The sequence below is a fragment of the Nothoprocta perdicaria genome, unplaced genomic scaffold (assembly GCF_003342845.1).
Source record: "Nothoprocta perdicaria isolate Ctin4 unplaced genomic scaffold, notPer1 scaffold_2, whole genome shotgun sequence".
Lineage (NCBI taxonomy): Eukaryota > Metazoa > Chordata > Aves > Tinamiformes > Tinamidae > Nothoprocta > Nothoprocta perdicaria.
In genome coordinates, this window is record NW_020455204.1 from 5,368,236 (window position 1) to 5,388,402 (window position 20,167).

The 20,167-nt window shown below is 47.7% G+C and overlaps 1 protein-coding gene and 1 long non-coding RNA gene across 2 annotated transcripts in view; both read right to left on the minus strand.

Moving 5' to 3' along the window:
- The window catches only part of MMP17 (matrix metallopeptidase 17), a 61,247-nt gene that overhangs the window by 20,235 nt on the left and 20,845 nt on the right, over positions 1–20,167 (minus strand). The gene's annotated exons all lie outside the window — the stretch shown is intronic.
- LOC112946017 lies at positions 6,995–9,419 on the minus strand. Its single transcript, XR_003249118.1, has 2 exons — positions 9,370–9,419; positions 6,995–8,768 (listed from the first exon to the last, which is right to left on the minus strand). It is a non-coding gene; the product is annotated as an uncharacterized LOC112946017 (long non-coding RNA).

Here is a 20,167-nt window from a genome sequence, read left to right on the forward strand (position 1 = left end):
CACTTACAAAGCTTTATTACAGGTCTTCCTAAGCTTGCTACAGCAGCAGTAGTAAGAGCTTTCCATTGGGGAACACAGTCTCCTGCACTGGCAATTTATTTCTTCCCTTGCTCTACCCCATAGTTGGCTGATGATGCATTACTACAGCCAGAGAAAGTTGCTTATGTTGCCATTTCTTGGTCAACGCAATGGCACAGCTCCACGAGTGACCATCTCGCCAGGAACACGTTAGCAGCTTCACAGCACTCCTCTCGTCTCTGCTCGCTGTTAGCCTGAAGGCCAGGCCAAATGCTCTCCATCTCCTCTCACTGCTGTTATTTGTCCATTTGCACAGCAAAAACATTTGTGACAGAAATTAGACATTTTGCTACATACAATTTGCTCCCAATTGTTCATGAGATATCGACTATGACATGGAGTTCTACAGTCAGCCCATCAATTGCAAAGAATAGTAGGGTTTAATTTGGTTTCTCCTCCAGCCACGGAGATGGTGTCATTTGTCCTTTAATGATAGTGGAGCTTTTTATACACTGGAGATTTAAATAATTCCACTGAGCTCAGAACTGTCTAAAGAATTAAGTAGAAATGAAAAATTAAGGAAAGTGAACACACCATTGAGGACTAGGAGAGGCAAAGGTAGAGAGCAGGGACAAGGTCCAGCCAAGAGCCCTGCTGACCTAGCTGCAGCAAGGGAAGAGCTGCYCTCTGCCTTCATCCAAATGGAGGGTTTGGATCATTCCTTATTCAGGTTCTCCATAATATTCATAATGTTATAGGCTTCTGTTATAACATTCTCATTCACCTCTTTCCCATTGTAAGATTTCTGGGCAGTTTATTCTCTTCTCTTAATCTAGCTGACTCATAATATTGACATTTTACATTATACCTCCTCTGTGGCAGAAAACGTGATTAGGGAAAATGTAGCTGGATTTGGAGATGAGAAAGATCAGCTGGAATTATCTGGCTAATTATCTGTGTGTTCTTTGAAAGTTTTTCTGCTATTTTCTTGTTCATAATTAGGACAAAAGCTAAACTCAAACTTTCATAAATAAAAAAATTTGAAAACATTCTCAGCAAGATCATTACAAAGTGTTCCACTTTTTTTTTTTTTTAAATAAAAGCTTTTTTTTCAGTTATCACCAGTTTAAATAGTTTCATCAGATTTGAGCTGAAATATTACAATTCCATAAACATATTTCTTGCCCAAATCATTGAGTTAACACGATAAAAAGATTTTGCTTGGAAATACGCTGAATTAAACAAATTGACTTAATCCTATGGGAAGATTAAGCTTCTCCAAATCCCCATTTTCAAAAGAAAAATATTGCTTCACCAAGAATTTTAGACTGAAACAATATCTGCCTTTGCTTCCATCTCCAAGATGACCCGGGAACAGATGCAGCTACTCGTCACACMTCACCTCTGAGCTGGGGGTATGTAGTTTGGTCTGGGGCTCATGCTGGGGTCTGCTGAGAGCCACCTAGTTGTGCTTCCAATCCCAGTTTGTCCTCCAGCCTCAATTCCTCATCTGTGGAGAACCCATGCAGCAGGATCTCCTGGTCTCCCACCTCTTTGGTCTTGTCTGGTCACACTGTAAACTCTTCAGGTCCCACTGCGTTTCACCCGAGTCCTTGGACTGCCCTGCAATACTGCCAACAACTTCCACCTCCAGAAGAGGACCTGTGCAACAGGTTTTTCCTTTTTCTCCAAGAATTTGCCAAGACAAAGATGGGTGGAAGGAGGAGACACTGAGTCCTAGCGCACAACGGATCTTCTGATCCAGCTGCCCCACCAAACAGCTCAGAACTAGCGATTTATCATTGTGCTCACGCTCTGAAAAAAAGAAAGAAAGGAAAAACCTCTGGCATGGCAAAAATGTCCAAAGATATCCATTCATCCGAACCTCTCCTTACACTGCAGTGGGTAAACACAGCTGCCAGCAAGATCCTTTGTGCTGCTCAGCAGCAAGCAGGCGACACGCACAGCCATTTCCCTTAAAAACCGAGCAGAGAGGGGTATCGATAGCACCCACGCCGGGCTGAGCACCCAYGCTGTGACCAGTGGTGGGTTGGTCAGGCTCTCCTCCCACAGCAGCAGCTTAGGTTTTCCATGGGGTGAGTCAAAAAGTGGCAGGTCAACAAGTAAAACCAACAATCTGGGAGATGAACGAAGACACAATGCCCCGATGGCAGCATTTGTGCCATCTGGGAGCAAACATCACGACTGAGCACTTTGGGTGTCCCGAGCCCCCCAGGCACTGCATGAGCACCCGCTGGGGATGACACAACGGTGCCAGGGGGTTAGGACACATGACGCAAGAAATGAAGGCTTRTGTTGTTACAAAAAAAAAGCTTTTTCCTTCCCTTTGCCCCATTTTTCCTTTACTGTCCCACTGCAGGTGGTACCCAATAAAAGATGCTTTAAAGCCACTGCTTTAAAGCAGAGTTTTCCTTTGAAAAGTGACTGTGCTAACTCTGATCCAACAGCATCATCCCTCCACGGAGCTGCTCTGGGAGCATGTTTGCAGACTGACAGCTCTCTCTGTTGACTAAAAATAAGCTATACGATTTTTTTCTCATTTGGGTTTCCATATTGCTGCGGCAGAGAGTTATGGGCAAAAAGCCCGCTTAATGCCCCGCAAAAATAGTTAACAGAATCTGCAACAGCAGAATTTTGTAGGTAATTTGCTTTGGATCAGACATGGAGTTAGGAAGAATGCTAACAAAGTTCCTCCTCTCTGCTACGAGCAAATCCTGCTCCAATTTCTGACTTCTTTTTACATCTCAGTCTATTTGAATTGAATGCCAGGGCCAGACACACAATGGACACACAGACACCATGGGGGCAGCCGGGGACTGGGGCCCTATGGGGTCAAGTGACATCCAGACCCCGAGCAAAACACTGGTTCCAGCAACAACGACACTTCCAGCTATCACTTATGCAGAGCCAATTTTCAGATTAAAATGGCAATTTCRTTTCTTTTATATATCCACTTCCTTTGTATCAATGCCCTTTTGTCCTAGCACCTAGCTACCTGCCTCATTTTAAAATAGATGTAGATATTGTCCCTCTTTAATGGAAGATTTATGAGCTCTGTAGCTTTGCTTTTACAAATATTAATATTATATAAGCTGATGGACTCATTCAATAGCCACAGGCAAAAAAAGACTCAGTCAGCAAGTCTTCTTCTTGCTGATTTCTTTATAAGGGATGCAGGTTCCCATTTACAAGTATACAAAGTAGTTCAGCCTAACAAGGAGAGCATAAACAGCACAACAGAAATCRGGAAAATCAGAAAAATTCCACCTGAGCCTGTTCCATGCTTCTGCTGCTTTTTGCAATAACCTAATTTCTGAAGCTTAGGCAATTAAAATAAAGAACAATATTTCCCTTGAGTGTTGCACAAACACACAGGAAAAATTCACAGGGAGCAAAGCCAGCAGTGCAGGACTGCAGCTGGTTCCTGCCATGGGTTTCCTGCAGCAGCCTAGCTCAGCTTCACCCAGCTGAGCCTCCCTCTATTCATCAAACTCCCAGGTGTTTATATTAATTTCAAAAGGTTATTGGGAGTTTAAAACTGTAAGCTGGATCAAATGGGGCTTCCAGATCTTGGGTAGATAGAGCCCTGAGTTACCTTCTGTGCAGTGTTGACCTGCTCTCCCTGGTGACACAAGAACCCAAAGCACCAACGTTGGGCACCTGCAGCAAAGACACAATCCCCAGGGAAATGTGCTTTGTTTTTGCAGGGTCACCTGGAAGAATGGGAAATTCAAAGCTTCTTTTCTTGCTGGAAGAACCTGTATTACCCTTACGAGAGTTGTGCTTTCACTTTATGGATGAGGCAATCCTGCTTGCTGGGAGAACACAAGGAAGAAGTGCCATTACTCCAAGCATCTCACACCGCAACACCGAAAGCAGCTGCACAGYAACACAAGCAGGATCCGCTCTGCACTAGCCTCCCTTCTATCACTTCCTTTAATTTGTTAAGTCCTCACCTTCCTAAAATTCCCAGCGCCGCAGTATTTTTACCTTGACATTGATCCTAGAAGCCCAGGAAACGCAAGAGCTTCTGATCCTCTGCAGACGCGAACGCCTCGGAAAGGGAGCTTACCCTGCGCGCTGGCTTTGCGGACACAGAGGCATTAAACTGAGGCTTAGCTGGAATCAATAGGACACCAAGAGCGACAGCACATCCAGCAGCGACAGGAGGTCCCGGAGTACCCAGCAGAGCCGCTCGGCCTCTGAAAACTGCAGCACTTCTCTTAGGTGCAGCATTTATGGCACTTGCATGAATACACAAAGTTCTAACATTAAAAATACCTTTTCTTACTTTGCTGCCTTCCAAGAAGCAGCAGCCACCACAGCAGCCTCCTTAACTCTGCCCTTCTCCACTGTCCTTGGTGCGAGCAGCTTGCACAGACCGCAGCGAGGTCTTCAGCAGCAGCATCTCCCCTCAAACACACGTGGGAAGAAAGTCCAAACACAGCATGCAACAAAATTAACAACCCAGATTAGTAAAATAAAGCTACAACTCAAACAGCCGGAACTAATTTCTAAATTAGGCTTCACTTTATCTCCACTGAAACCATTAAGTAGGGCGGAAGCTTTCGAAAAAAAGGCCAACACCACGCAAAGCTAGATTGAAGGGAAATTGCTTTTGGCCCTCTGAGCTTTTCTTCCAAGTTTCGGAAGGTTTACAGGTTTTACAGTGATTTTCAGGAGATGAAATGACCCTAGGAACAATGCCCATTMATTAGAGCAATACATATGGTGCTGCAGCCCTCCCAGGACCGTGTTCTTGCCACGCAACAGCAGCAGGCCGTGCAAAGGCAACGTCTTCCAAAGGTTGACATGCACCTCTTTAATGAGCTATCACACACACGTAATCAGCCGATTAATTCATTAGGAGAAAAACTGCAGCTTGGATTGCAACCAGGATTTTGGTTGCCTCCCCAGCTGAACTGCGGGAGCAGTTTCATTAGCTTACGCTGGAGCAGTTCACTTGAATCCAAACAGCTCTTTAATTCTTGCTAACACCGYGAACAGGATTCAGGGGAGAAGTTAATGCAACTGCTAATGATTTCTTCTCCCTCCCCCTGCTCTGAACGTTCGATTAGGTTAACAGCAGCAGCGATGCAAAAGGGCAGAACCTCCGGCTTCAAGAGGCAGCAGGTCCCTTGGCAAGGCCGGCGGTAGAGAAACCACGTCGCTCGAGAACACGGCTCCTGGCACATCCAGGTCAGGAAAGCAGCAGCAGCCGGAGCTCCCGCGTCCCTCACTTGTCAGCCAGTACCTGGGCACCCGCGGGCTTGTCAGCCGCGATCAGGTCTTGCCAGTAACCTGAAACACTTGTTTGCTCCCTTGTCCTGCTTGTGTTCCACTGTCCAGGTGACACACTCCAAACGCCAGATAGGCACAAAATAAGATTATCCTGACTGGGGGGAAACCTCAGTGATAGACGTCAACACAAGGTAAAATTGTCTCTTTGGTTAGATGGATACCAAGAACCTTTCCAAAGATGCAGGATTAATCAGGGAATGTTGTTGAAGCAGAAACCCTCTGTGGACCAACAGAACAGCATTTTCAACCTCTTTGAACTGAAGATCAAAGAATCAATTCCCATCCATAGGCAGGCAGAACAGTACAGCACAAAACAATGTTTACTGGGGCTTGCTTATGTTTCTCTCCTGAATAAGAAAAAACTGACAAAAATTTGAAAACAAAGTACAGTTGCTTTTGTATTTTCAGTGAATACAAAGTGTACTGAAAGTGTATTTTTTTCTGGGCGGAGATCTAATACACTGGGAGGTTTTCATCCCATCCCAAAACTTTCCATGTGAGGGCAATGAATGATRCAAAAATCCTGCTTTAATTCAAGCTTCATTTGACTATCACAAAGGAGTTTCAATGGGATTAGTATATGTATTTTTTAAATCAGCCTCAGTTTTGCATAATGCTGCATGTCATGGCGAAGCGTCCTTTGTCACTAATTAGGTATTTAAAAAAAGAAAAAGAAGAAAGTTCTGGCATGGAGAGGTCTATTGAACTGCAGTGGGATTTTAGGTAAACACCCAAAATAGCACTTTCTTCTTGCTAGAAAAACAGTTTGAAACCAGGTAAGCAGCTCCCGATTTAGGAAACATCCCAACACCTCTCATTGCAGATGCAGTGGGAGCGCAGCTCAGGCACCCGCCAGCCTCAGCAGCAGCCTGTCTCATGACAGATGCCACCAACCTGATGCTTTCTGCTCTTCTGCTTTCTCGCCTAAAGGAGGCTGTGGTTTTGCTCCTGTGGTAGAGGGTCCTGCTGGCACCAGCCGGGCAGAGCCCAAGAGCTGTGGTGTTTCTGCTACAGCCAGTACAGGGTAGGGGAGCAATGACCTGCCCAAGAGGCCATGCAAGGGGAAGATGCAGGTGAACTGGGAGGATGTAATTATCACCTAGACAGTAGCCGAGTCGTTCAATCATTGCAACAGCTAGTGCTAGATCTTGGACCTGCAAGCACCTGCCCCACCGGTCCCAAGACTGAGCCCTGGCATCATGGTTGCAGCAGAGCACAGTCRTTTTTATATTAGTTGATGGGACCACTTGAGCTCCACCAAGGAGACCAACCAGAGCATGCTGAACAACATACACCATGTAAGAAAACAGGGAGAGGAGACCCAGTCCCAGCAGCGGTTGCATGACGGGACATATCCCACTGCCCCCAGTCACTGGTCTGGCAGCAGCTGCAGGTGCTCAGCTGCCACTTGCTCATATAACACCCCGAGAAGATGCTTTCCTTGGATGTCCCCTGTCCAGCACACACGGGAGCTGGTACCAGCACTTGGAGCAGCCTGTCAGTGCAGCACATTCCCGGTGGTGCAGCTGCCAAGGCAGCACTTCCCAACATGCCTGTAAGCAGCAGGCACCAGTATCTCACTTCAACCCAGTGCATGAGGGCGAGCTCTCCTGCATTTGTAAATGGAGAGAAATTTCCTTCCACGTGCAATCGAGGGGAGAGCTTTCCCTGCTGAATTCAGTGGTGAGGTTGCCTCATTTTTCCTGCAGTCACATCATTTCTATACGAAGAAACATTAAGGCCAAGACTTGACAAATGCAGGGTCTTATAGGCACATCCGTGGTTTCCTGGTTCTTGGGATGATTTTGCACCAGASTCGGCGGAGTCTGCAGCAGCCTGGGGAGTGCTGTGATGGAGCCAGCTGGACGGCRCTCCTCGGGAAACATCTGCTAAAGCAGCACAGCAGGAATAGGGAGCGCTTCGATCCCTCCCATCCCGCGCTGCTCCTCCTCGGATAGCACCGCCTGCGGAGCTGGCGGGAGGGCAGATGCTCCCTGTCCCGTGGGAATCCCCTCCAGCAGGAACATCTTGTGCTGGGAGCCGCCGTCCCGGGTCCCTCCTGGCGCGGGGTACACGGGACAGCCCCGCTCCATGTGGCRGGTCTCGCTCCACGCTCCAGCAGAGCCGCTCTCTGCAGGGTCGGTTTGTCTCGTAAAACAGATGTTTGGACATTTAATTAAAATCCTTGAGCCTCCTGAGTATTCAGTGTGCTGTAGACATCACCAAAGACTTTATGGAGAACTTTCAAATACTTTCTGTCTTCCAGCTGGTTCGGGACCAAGAGCACAGAATGATAGAATATTTTTCAAGAAACACTGATTGCTCTTTACCAAACTGAGGATACACAGCAAGGCTCTCATACAGGRGAGCTTTTGAGGTCCTGTTTCTCTTAATGAATCTGCCCATCTCATGGGCCCTGAACAGCACGTTTGCTCACAGCACATAGGGAAAGTCAATGATGCATTGAGAAACCGGGGGTGTTAATCTATATTCTCTCCCTATCTCGCCGAGATGAGCTCCTAGTCTTTCCATTTCAGTCATTAAACAAACCACGTCTGGTAGCTAACTGAGCAGACCGGTACACATCAAAACAAATCTCTTGCTAAACTCCATTTATTGGATCTTCTATTAGGACAGTGTTTCCTCCAGGAYGGAGTCCAGGCTTGACTCCCTTCCCGCAGCAAAGCCAGTCATGGGAGAGTTCCCTGTTCAGCCTCCATCCCAGGCTTACGAGCTCTTCCAGGATGACTTAAAGGTGCAGGCAGAGTTTTAGCTTGATAAATCAGCTCAGCTGTGTGTCCATCCTCCACCCAGGAGTTTCCAGGCAAGCYGCTTCCCTCCTGCCTCTGCTAGCATCAAGCTTCCCTCCAACTGGGCGCCCTAAGGCTTGAAGACAACCTCAGGACAAGGACTGCTTGTTTAAATGCTTAAACAAAATGGCTCAATTTTTCTTTCAAGAGATGGCAGAAACCCCATAACCCTCTGCAGACCAGGAAACCAGAGCTCCTAGCATGCGTTCTGCACTTGGGTCCAATCCGAGGACGGTGAACAGCCGCTGTCCTTGTGATTATTGCAGGGGGGAATTAGTTGCATCTCATCACTTAGTTTTAAGCAATGGTAAATTGTTGTAGTGCTAAAGGATCAATATATCAGAAGCTTTGTTGAGGTGTGAAACAGAGCATCCATTTGCGGGACAATTAAGCCCACTTACACCTCTTGTCCCTGGGCCCACGCAACAGCGGTAAAAATACGTTTGCTGCCGGGTTGGCTTTGCTGCTTCCCACAGGCTCTTTAAAGCAGAAATATTACAATGAGTTGTTCTTCTTGACAGGCTTTTTTCTATTAGCTGTACAAGTGTCTCGAACAATTATTGACGCTATGGGTGACCGGCAGACAGAAAAAAAGGAGGCTTCTGTTTACGAGCAAGGCTATTAAATCAAAAGAAAGAAATAACATCACAATTATCGGGTGACCAACCCTAAGGTGGAAAAATAAGCAGCAGGAACCCTTCCGAAGTACTTCACCAGCAACCTACATGCTGTACAAGCCAGAAAAATAGCTACCCACTGAACAAGCACGAACAAAAAAAAGCCTTGAATTGCGATGAAGTGTTGGACAGTTTACAAGACGTGACAAAAAAAGTTTTTGAATTATTAAAACAAACTTACGGCAATGAATTATTTAACTCGCTCAGTCCAAGGCACTTTCCTGTGGCTACCAGGAAGGCTCTGCTCTCAACAGGAACTTGTTTTAATCAAACCAGTGACTAAAGCCATTTTACAGAAAGCAACTGGAACAAAGCAAAAACTCAACAAAMCCACAGATTATACTTTTCCCCTGAGTGATTAAAATCCTGCAGTTCTTGACTTAGGGAAACAAGCTGAACCATGCAAGACAGAATGTGCTCTTACCAGCACTTCTTTCATTTCCCCCCAATTGCTCATTTAAATAATAACAAATTTGCACCTATACACACCCTGTTATCTCCACAGACTGCATCAGATTATGCAGCATCACTTACAGACATACCAGACCACTGCAGCAAGGTAAGGAGGAGGACACAGATCACACAAAGCAAGAGAAGGAGCCTCTCACCAGCCCCTGCCCTTTCCAGAGGGAACCAAGGGTGTTTTCTAGTCATGCTCASCTGATTCCCATCTCCTGCAAATGGTCCCATCCACCCTGCTCTGCCCCAGGAGCACAAGGAATCACACCTGTGGTCTCACTACTCCTTCAGCCTCACTGCTAGCAGGGTTTTGCATGATTTTAGCTGGCACTAATAGCTAGAAACATGTGTGCAGGGTGGGACGTGTGTTGGCCGCAGTTGTCCCTCTTTCTGTGCACAACTGTGGGGTCGAGAGCCCTGGGTACCCAGGGAAAAGTGATTCTGACTCTGCAGGGAGGGCCCCACAACTGCCTCTCTCTGTAGGGCTCCCCATCCCCGCGGAAGCAGCCAGGGATCCAGGGCTGCTGCTGGTGACAAACGGCATGAGCCGAGGCAGAGAGTCAGTCATTCGGTAAAAGGAGATGCTTTATGCACAGTTTGCCTTAGGCTGCACATTATAAATAATATTTAGGTGTCTTTTAATGTTCCCTTGCAGAACACAGGTACAAAATATTGTTGTTGTGACTCACGTCTATTTGGATGGGCAGGGGAATTGTATCTGGGCACTGAAGAACTACATGTCCTTAGGTGGCCGTATGCAGCTTCCAAGAGCTGCTTTTTGAGGCCATCTCCCCAAGAACCGCTCTTCTCATGGAGACCCCAACCCTGGAGCTTCCTGAGATGGAAAAGTCCCCATTTCCTCCACAACCTCTTGTGGCTGCAACCTGCTGCCAGGCTCCCATCCGTTACTGTGCACAGATCCATGTCACTGCTATCCTGGTCACACCGACGTGCTAATTAAAGGCAGAGCCCGTGATTCTGCCCATCACGAGGTGCTCAGGGCTGGGGATAGCGAGCGGTGCTCCCTGTTACCGCCCGTGTCCCCGCACGTCCCCTTYGCAGCCCGGCTCAAGGCAGGAGCGCTTACGCACAAGGAGCATCTCTCCCCTGCTGCGTGGCAAATGACAAAATAAGAAAGATTTTAAAACTTACATATTTGAAAAAGCCCTAATGGGAAAATATCCCCAGTCTGCAGTGGCCTCTTCACGGTGCTGGTACAGGCTGACACAGCTGGAGGCATCCTTTCACCTTCCTCCACATACACAGCCGCTCTGTATATACCTATTAGATATATTTGCAGCAGCAGACGGATATTGAGATTAAGGGGTTTCAGCTTCCCAGGCAAACACCTCATACTGAGACCACGCTAAAAAGATCTAATCTAATCATTTCCGAAAGCACATTTTTTTTTAACCCTTGGCCACAATTCCTTTCACTCTTGGCCTGTKTTTTCTCTCGTGCCTCCAACCTCTRCAGCAGAGGCAATAAAAGGAGGAGGATTTTCTTATTTGATCCGATCATCTGCCTAAAGCTTCCTCTCTGCAAGTCCCATGGATGGCGGTGGCTGTGGCACTACAGGACAGCTGGTTTTCCATGCCCACCCTAGATGACTGTTCCACTGCCAGAGATTTAGCGGAAATTTACCCCAGAGTCCCCTGCCCGAGACCTGCTATGTCGGGAAATACACGGGCTAACTTTTGATACAAATCAAACTCATTAAGCRGAGAGGTCTTTCGCATTCGTACGGAAACAGAATGTGAAATGCAGAGAAACTCTTGGAACGGACCATCCTGCACAGCAGAGCAGAAAATCCATCTGGTAAATTGGATACATTTAATCACACCAGGTTTGTTTTCCTCTCTTTCTCTTCTTTTCTTTTTTTAAGCCCATATATTCTCACTCCTTCAGCTTCACGACACAAGCTCTGTCAACACATTTGATCGGAAATGTCAAAGTGACCATGTGCATCACATCACGAGGACAGTCCCTTCCCTTGCAGCAGCGCGATGGCTCTCCGGCATGCACGAGAGCGTGTCCCAGCACGCCAAACAGGCTGCCGGGCTCTTCAGCCGCCTCTACCAAGCATCATTTGCTAACTTTATGGCAGCCAAGTGTCTGCTGTCCTAAATACCACGGAGCAACCTCGTGTCCTGAAGCAACACATGGAACCGGGTAAGGGGAGTCATCCTGCAACTGCTGAGCGAGGCTGTCGCTGCTGCCACTTGCACTAAAGGAACTGCCCATGACTTGAGGACACGTCCGCTCCCAAAGCTCCACTGCTGAGCACCTTGGCTGCTCGCTGTGTGCATTTCCCTGCAGCAGAAGTTGTTCATGGCCAAATCTACAGCACCATAGTGCTGAAGACCTCCGCGCAGCAGTGCTGAGACCCATGTCCTTACACAGAATGGCCAACAAAACCTCCTGGAAAAGCTGGAGGTTAAATACAGGACAAGTGACTAAAGAAAAGCACCAGGCACAAGCACTGCTGACTGCTTTGCTTAGGTGTTGYCTTGGCCATGCAATGAGCTTGCTCGCAACTGCAGGTGAAGACTTTCTTTTCAATAATGAGCCCGGTGGAGCCTTGCTGCTCCTTATTGTCATTAAATTCCTCCAGCTTTTCTTGGGAAAGGAAAAACACCACTGTGCTCCAACTGCAGCTGGCACAGGAGAGCTATAAAAATATTAGTAAATAAGGGTTACTCTTTCCTGAGTAAAGGCACTAGGACAATCTGACCTCTCTGGATATCTGCAGCCTCTACAAATCTAAAGCCCTTTTAAAAGAAGTTTGGGGGCACATCTGCCTTACAGACCGTAAATATAGCAGAGAAATATGTAGAGCTGTCTACCCATAAGAGCAAATTAGCTTTGTTTTGGTCAGCTTTTATTTTTTCTACAMGGTGYCATAGCCATCTGTGTAGACTTTATCCTGTGTTTTCTTCCATCRCTAAGATGCAGACATYTCAGTGCTAGCTCATCTGCAGTTGTGCAATTAACCCACTTTAGCTGTCCCCAAGCCAAAGGACCACAGTGGCAGCAAAGGTAGAACACAGTCCCTTCCTCAAAGGGCTTTCAAAGCATAATTAGGACAATTTCAATGATCAAGCCATTAAACTGAGTCAGTTTTGCTCTTTGTGAAATAACCAAAGACATCAGAATGTAAAATCTTAAATGAATGCAAATTTAAGCTTTCCCATTGATTCCCCAACACTTATTTCTTTAATTGCTTAATCTAGAGGAGTGAAAAAAAATGTTCGTACAGCAACTGCATACAAATAATAATCCCCAATGCATTTCAATAGGTGATAGCATCTTTGTGTCCTCAGCGAGATCATCATCGCTCCGTGGTCCACACGCTGCCTGCAGACAGAGCTGGCCCTTCCCCAGGGACATCGCTCGGTGCTGACCAGAGACATGGGACACGGGAGGGGAAATGGGAAGGAGAGGAAGATGCCTCGAGGTCACGCCGCAGGGAGCACTTGTGTCCCCAGAGCTGCGGGCAGACGCCCTCGCCACCGACCCTCGGTGCCTCTCAGGAATTATTCATCGCAATGCTATACATTATGCATTATTGTCTAGCCAGCTCTCCCGATTAAAGCCCCGGGTTAATAATAAAACCGTGTTTATGTTGCGRACAGATCCCCAAAGATAAAAAAAGAGCCAGATTTTCAATTGAGGGAACATCGCCGTCGAGCCGCGGGAGCAGCGATGCTGTCGGCTGGATCGGCGCCAGGCGCACAGGGCCATAACGCTTAACRAACCCCTGACAGCCGCTGTTTTGCTCGCCTTTTCCTATTTAATGTCATCATTTATAAGTCCCGCCGGAGAAGCAATGGGTTTGCTTGTGAGACACTGTCCTGTACATTTTCAGAAGGAAACCAGGTTTGCATGGGTAAGCTGTGAGCAGGGAGCCATGCGAGCGGCCGGGTTTAATTGGGTTATGTCAGAGCTGGCTGCACAGAAGAGGAGGAGGATTTAGCAAAAAGGCTTGCTTTTCCCTTTCTGTTTCTCTCTTTCTTTTTAATGAGTGCKCTTGGTACCTTCTCCTTCTCCATCCTGCTTTGCAAAGATGCTTTGGAGGGGCTCAGGGATCACCGTCTCCAGCTGGGAAACTGAGGCACACAAAACAGCGTGGGGAAAGGAGGTGTCTGCGCATGCTCATCTTGTCCCTACAGATTGCATGGCCAGGCACAGCATATGTGAGGGCTTACGRCTCACAAACACAGCCAGCTGGACAAGCCTGCAGAATTAAAGCCTCTAATTATGTGACTGCTTGTGGCAGCAGCACAAAGCCCATAGAATTCCCCATCCCTGCTCTCCAGACGGGGCAGGAGGGACCATGTGGCATCCAGCACCTCCATGGTGCTGGACAGTCTCAATGGCATCTGTTTAGATGGGGGGATCTGACTTTTACCCTCTGCATCACCCTCTAGGATCTGCAGCAAGACTAAAATTACTCCTCATTGGCCAAAAAAYAGCCATAAAAGTCTGGTTTTAAGCAGACAAGACAGAAAGGAGAGGCTTTTGCAACCTTGACCAGTCTTGTCATCTAGGCACTTAATTTTGATCCATCTCTCTTCTTGCTTTAAAAAACACCTGACTTGGCTTTGGACAACTCATCCATCAAACTGAGTTTTCACAACAATAAAAGTTCACCAAGCCTACCTTGTAGGCAAAGGAAGAGCTCTTGCAGGCAGGTTTCCGTGCAAATTAGGACAGCATCATTATGAATATATGCTGTGAATTAATGCCTTTTCACTAAGCTTGCAAGGCTTGAACCTCTTCCAGCCTGTAGGCTCATAGTTTCACTAAGCAGCAAGTATTGACTTTTAAAAAGGCCAGGATAATTTTATGACCATCAGGAATATTTCAAGCTAGGCAAACCCAGATAATGGCATGAGGAAAAAAGAAAGAAATCAAATCAGTTCACATATATCAGGCCTTAATTACTGACTGACAACAGCCAGGAAGGATTTCTTTTCTTTCAGAAGCAGCATTTCATAATCTGTTAGCTATGCAGCTGGCAGAGATAAGAGATCACAATCGCCCTACCCTGGAGGCAGCAGAGCCAAGGAGGGACCTGAGCTCTTCGCTGAAGTGTCTCCAGACCCTGCCTGGCCCCTCGTCCCCTGAAGTTTTGCCAACCCCCCATTGATTTTATCAGTGCTGGGTGAAGCAGGTGGTGGACACGATAGCTAAGGGCATGCCCTGCTTGCCAGCTATTCCTTTAATTCCTGCCTTAATTAGGAGAAACATTGCTAATGGACTCCACGCAGAGCCTGGAAGACTCTTGTGCTGTGCCAGTCTGATGCTGGGCAGCCCCTGTCAGGGCCATAAATCGTATGGGTCCAACTGCATGTTGAAGAACAGAAAGTTTCACTCTTCAGGCTGCCCAAAGAGGAAAAAGTCTACCAGGAAAGCAAGCAGGGCCAGGGCTGACTCCACCTGCCCTCACTGGTCTAGGAGCTCTCATTCTCCCACAAATGTGGCAGTTTTAGGACGCAACAAACCTGGGGACTCCAAAAAACACATGGGACCACTCATCTCCAGACTGTTAAATTCTTCCAGCCCTTGCTTCCTCTGTAATAGTTGTCTTCAAATATTAGTATACTTAGATATTAGGTTTCTATTTTGGTTTCTCTTGGACACTGAAGGACGTGGGACACGCACTCTGCCCCTGTCTGAAACCATCCGCGTCAAAAAGGTCCTTGTTCCTGAATGTCTCCCTGCTCCCGGGAAGGAGGCAGAAAACACCACTCAAAAGTAGGCAGGGGAAAGCTGCAGCCATCTCTGAGGGAAAATAAATCACTAATTAATACAGTGGAGAGGTTAAAGAAGCAAACAGGAGCCAAAATCTATTAGATTAATCGATCTTCCTGAAAAGGTTGGGATAAATTCCCTCTCGTCGCATTCCTGGAATACTGTATCCCTACAACTTACYGCCCTGGGTTGCTGAAGACCTGGTCTCTGGTGGCAGAGCCCACAAGAGCACTCAGAGAGCTGCATTTAAGGACCCCTGGCTGGAAGCACCTCTTTATTCATTACCGCAGAAGTGCAGATAAAGAGGAAGTTCCTGTAGCAGTGAGGAGAGCACCAGTTAAAAGATTGTATTTTTCTCTCAATTACAYAGCTATAAACGGACTTCCTCTGGAGGGCCAGCACAGAGTGCAATCTGGCACTTCCACTGCAGCAAAATCTTATCTAATTTTGCCCTTCCCAAACGAATCTAACAGCGCTATCAAAAATGACAAGTTTGCTCCTGTGTGTTTGAAGGCTTTCCTAGCAGTCAAGCAGCAGCAACACTGTCCTGCTGGATCCTGATTACAGCAATTATGGCAAAGGCTTTTTTTTTTTGTGGGACCTGCCTCTTCTCGAGCAAGGGGAATGGAGGAGGTGGGACAAATGTCAGGCAGAATTTATTGACCCACAGGCAGAGTACCAGCCACTAACACACTATATTTCTTGCTGCCCATTCATCAGATGGATGTCACTTGGTCCCAGGCTTAGCCCAGGCTCCTGGATGGAAAAGTCAGGATATTGTCCCCAAGTTTCTATTTATCCTCTCGAGTTGCCYGGGCAAATATATCTGCCATTAGCACTCCTGGCCAGGAAAGGGGTCACTGTTAGACCCGTGGTTTCATTTTTAAGTGCAATTAAACAGGAGATGCTGAGAGGGTGCAGCAAGTGTCCTTGCTTCAAGGTGGTGTCCACCTCCAGCTCGCCAATACCCGCTGATCCTGGCAACTGCAGCGTTCCCCTTTCAGAGACGCCTCACTTCGTAATATGTCATTTTATGGTAGGACAGATCCTGGGAGAAACAYGGCCTGCAAAGCGAGCGTGAAATCTCAGCACCCCCAAAACCAGGGGCAAAACTTCCACGGCTCAAAAGGAGCCAGGCTTTCCCCCCAGACTTGAACAGCCTTATCTCCACTTGGCCCCAAGTGACAGAGGTCCGAGAATTTGCTTTTTCTTCCTCTCTTCTGCTGCCCTCCAGCAAGACCTAGCCTAAAACACAGCCAGCGCTTGCACAGGGAGGGAGTATAAACATGTCATCTAAAGACATCCGCTGATAAATGGATGGAGAGGGAGGAACAGAAGAAAATATATTCAGATTGCTCTGACACAATTTAATCTGACTAAAAGCCGTGACCACAAAGCAAGCAGCAACCAGATGCCTACAGTAAGAGCAGCCCACCAGCTCAGCGGGGCCTATTTTAATGGACTTTTTGTTCGCTTCATGTGTAAGCTCCTATATTGCGAGCAGCCCTGTTTCACTGCAGAGAGCTTTTATGGAGCTTGGAGGCTCTTGCAGCGYGAGTGACGAATAAGACACACCGCCTGATAACGCAGACAGATGTTGTCAGAGAAACCCTGGTGACGATGGGGCTAAATAGCAAACTGCAGGAGGAGGCCRCCCTGCAGAGACTCCCGAAGTGACCACAGGTAAGAAAGGGGAATTGGTGAAAAGACTGACTTTCCGAGGGGAACGTGGAGCCAAAGCGCACCGAGCAGCATCCAAAGGGCCTGTGCACCATGGTGAGCAATGTCCTACTGCCCTGTGCCTCGATGGAGGCGAAGTCCCCAGGACGTCATCCCTGCGTGGTGTCACGCTCACCTTCCCCAGTAGAGCCTGTCCTCCTGGTGGCGTCCAAAGCATCCCACATGGGCTTTTGCCATCCTGAGCGACCTGATACCAAAGGTTTTCCTGCAATAAATACATTAACAAATAGGGACAAATAGGTGCCCTTCCTCTGGGGACAAGGCAAGCGAGTGCTTTGGATAGGAACACTCCAGCACAGCAAATGCAAACGYAGTAAGTCCAACATGTCCTTGACTTGGGCAGCTAGGAAAACCATCTCAGCAGACTACTCGGTGTCTGTTTGCCCAGATTGGGACTGCAGGGTGAAGCCAGCACCTCCCAGTGCCTGGCAGGCCCAGCCAGAGGGACAYGGTGGGAAGCAGCAGGACCTGGARCAGCCAGGAAGCCAGAGGAGGAGGCTSGAGGTGGCTTCCCACTAGCTCAACCAGAGGCCGGAATGTGTAAGCGCATTTTGACGTTACGTAACAGCAGCCAGGCTTTCTTTGAAACTGATCTTATGTGGAAAGGTTAAGGAAGCTTAAATTATTCTCTCAGAACTTGGGAGGCTTAGAAGTGACGTCTCGCGTGTTGCTTAAGGTAATGGGAACGGGAAGCACGGCCGAGCGCGGGGTCTCTCTCCTACAGCGACTTTAGGCTTCAAGGGAAAAAACTTTTGCAGGAGATTGTGTCTCCTTTCATTTCCCAGCCACCACGCTGCAGCCTCCAGCTGCGCCTCGCTACAGAAGTGGCGATAAACATATTTTTATTAATTAAAGAGTCCATTGCTCAGGTTCATTTTGGGGCATTTTTGACCATGGATCTCCAGGAGCTGCTTGAGAAAACCAGAGCCGAGCCTCAGACCTTGCCCTTCCCCGCTTTGCTCTTGGTAGGGCTGCTTGTTTCTCTGGAGGAGGCTGTGGTGGAGGCTTTCCAGCAATCCTGGACACTATTTAGTCCCCCTGGGAATGCAGGGGTGTTGCAAGCTCAAGGCTGCGCTCCGCTTGCTTACTCCGTCTCAACACGTGTAGTGAACGCAGGATGGAGCAGGATGCTGCGTTTGAGGTCGCTGCGGCGGGATCCCGCGGGACGTGTCCGGATCCAGCTGCAGCACGTGCTGCTCCGCGTGTCCGCAGGCAGGCGGGAGCGCTCCGCACCCGAGGGACGCGCGACCAACCTCTCCCGCTGCGGCACCGCACGGGAGCCTCCTGCCGTGCCGAGAGACAGATCAGTGAATGCACATGCAGGAAATACTTAATGTTTCTCATAATAAAACTTTACCAATGTGCTCTCAGAAAACTGCAAGCTCCTTGAAGCCTGGAGCCAGCAAAACCTTAAGGCACTCAATAGGAAAGATGATTAAACTGTTTTAATATTTAGTCTTTCTGTCTCTTCCCACCATCCGAGTGCTGGGAACAAGGGAAAGTCAGGGCCGTTGTGGGGAAGCRGGAGCTGGTGTCCTCAAGGGACAGAGCAGACTGCTGCTCTGATGGCTCTGCAGCATCCTCAGCAAGAGCAGGAAGACGCACACAAACCCAACCTGGCACAGCTTCCAGGGGCTAATTAGCCAGTCTAATAAACTAGTTGAGATGCTGAAGCAGCTACGTAAAATCCAATAGCTATTCATCATTTTAATTATGTATATAATGGCTTTATCTTTTTGTTACCTTATTTCATTATTGAAAACCTTTATTTCACATGTGCATTTTAATCCTTAAATCGAGCCACCAATAAAAATATTTATAAATAATTCAATACATTAAAAGGCACCGGTTCTTCAGAGAGCAGCGGTTTTAAAACCGGGATACTGGAATCTCTCTCAGCAGCTGGCATTTCAATATTGTGCCAGCATACCCAGAAGGTAACACTATATAGCTCCTCCAAGTCACACATGCTCTTTYAGAGGAGCCTTTGTGAGAAGAGCCTCTCTTGGAGGCCATCAATATCCAAGAGAGGTCTTTGGCACACACCAAGGACAGGAGAGCCTGCTGGCGACTTTGCAGCACCAGTCCAGGAGCTGCATGGCGAGAAAGAAAATAAATCTCCAGMCAGATGGTTCTCCTCTGCCCTGGAGACCCATAGCCAGCTACACGGAGAACATTCCCCACTCAGGCTCCTCCGGGACCGAGACACCAAGTTTGGGATGGAGATACGTCATGAAATTGCGTCAGACTGCGTCGAGCAGAGAGGAAAATCACCGTTAGGAATGGTCTCAAATGCAGTTACCAGCTGCTGAGCACCACTGCCTAATAACAGCTAAACAGCTAGATAACCACGGAAAAGGCCAGGCAAGATCCCCAGCTCCAGCAGGGAATGCTGSTAGTGCTGCTAGCCCTCAATTGCCATTTAATTAATAAGCATATTTCTCTAACAATGTTTATTGGTTCTTCTAGTTACACAATATAACAGCACTACACCTTAATTTTTCATGCCGTTGCCTCCCTTTTTGCTTCCAATAGAGTAAAATTAAGACAAATCTACAGGTGAAATCCTTATCCTAATGGAACTAACACGGCTTTCACCACAGGCAGCCAGGCTTTTACTTTTCCTTTCTTCATGGCATTTATCCCCACAGCAGGGCTGTATTAAAAATGTATAGGTCAAAACAAAAGATGCCTAGAATGGAAGCACTGCCTCTATTTTGATCCTGGTACAGCGAGCATTTTTTCTAAGATCCATTGAGGTCAAGAGGATTTAAGCAGGTGCTTAGTCTTAGGCATGTGAATAAATTAATCATTATTGAGCAGTGCACATTATTGAGCAGCGCACACAAGCGCTTATTTTGCTGATTGCTGAATCAGTGCTTTTAAGCCATCAAATGGGATCAGCGCGATGGCCATCAGAGAGTACCCTTTAGCTTCCCCATGACTGAGGCAAGACCTGCTTAAGCTGATTACTTTTGCATCACTCCGTGAAAGGGGAGAGATGCCGGGAATTCCCGAGACCCAGCACTCCGACCGCAGATGTGCATTGAGGGCACCGGCGCTGCCAACGGCAAAGGGATTCTCAGCTCCTGGGAAGCTGCCCAGCTTCAGGGAACTCCCCATGTCATGGAAACAGCAAGTGTGAGTGGGTGAAAATCTGCTCTGAAATAAACCTGTGAGCTGGAGGTAAATGTGTTCCCTGTAAAAGGGAAGCCAGCGTGTCCTGGTGTATTGGAATATCACTCGGCTCCCTTTTCCTTTTGTGCATTGCACCAAAGGCAATGTGGACCTGGTATGGTGCCCTGGGCAAGATCAGGAGCAAAGGCTTATTCCAAGTGAATGTTAGACTCTGCAAAAGGCTCTAAGGGAACCCAAGGAGCACCA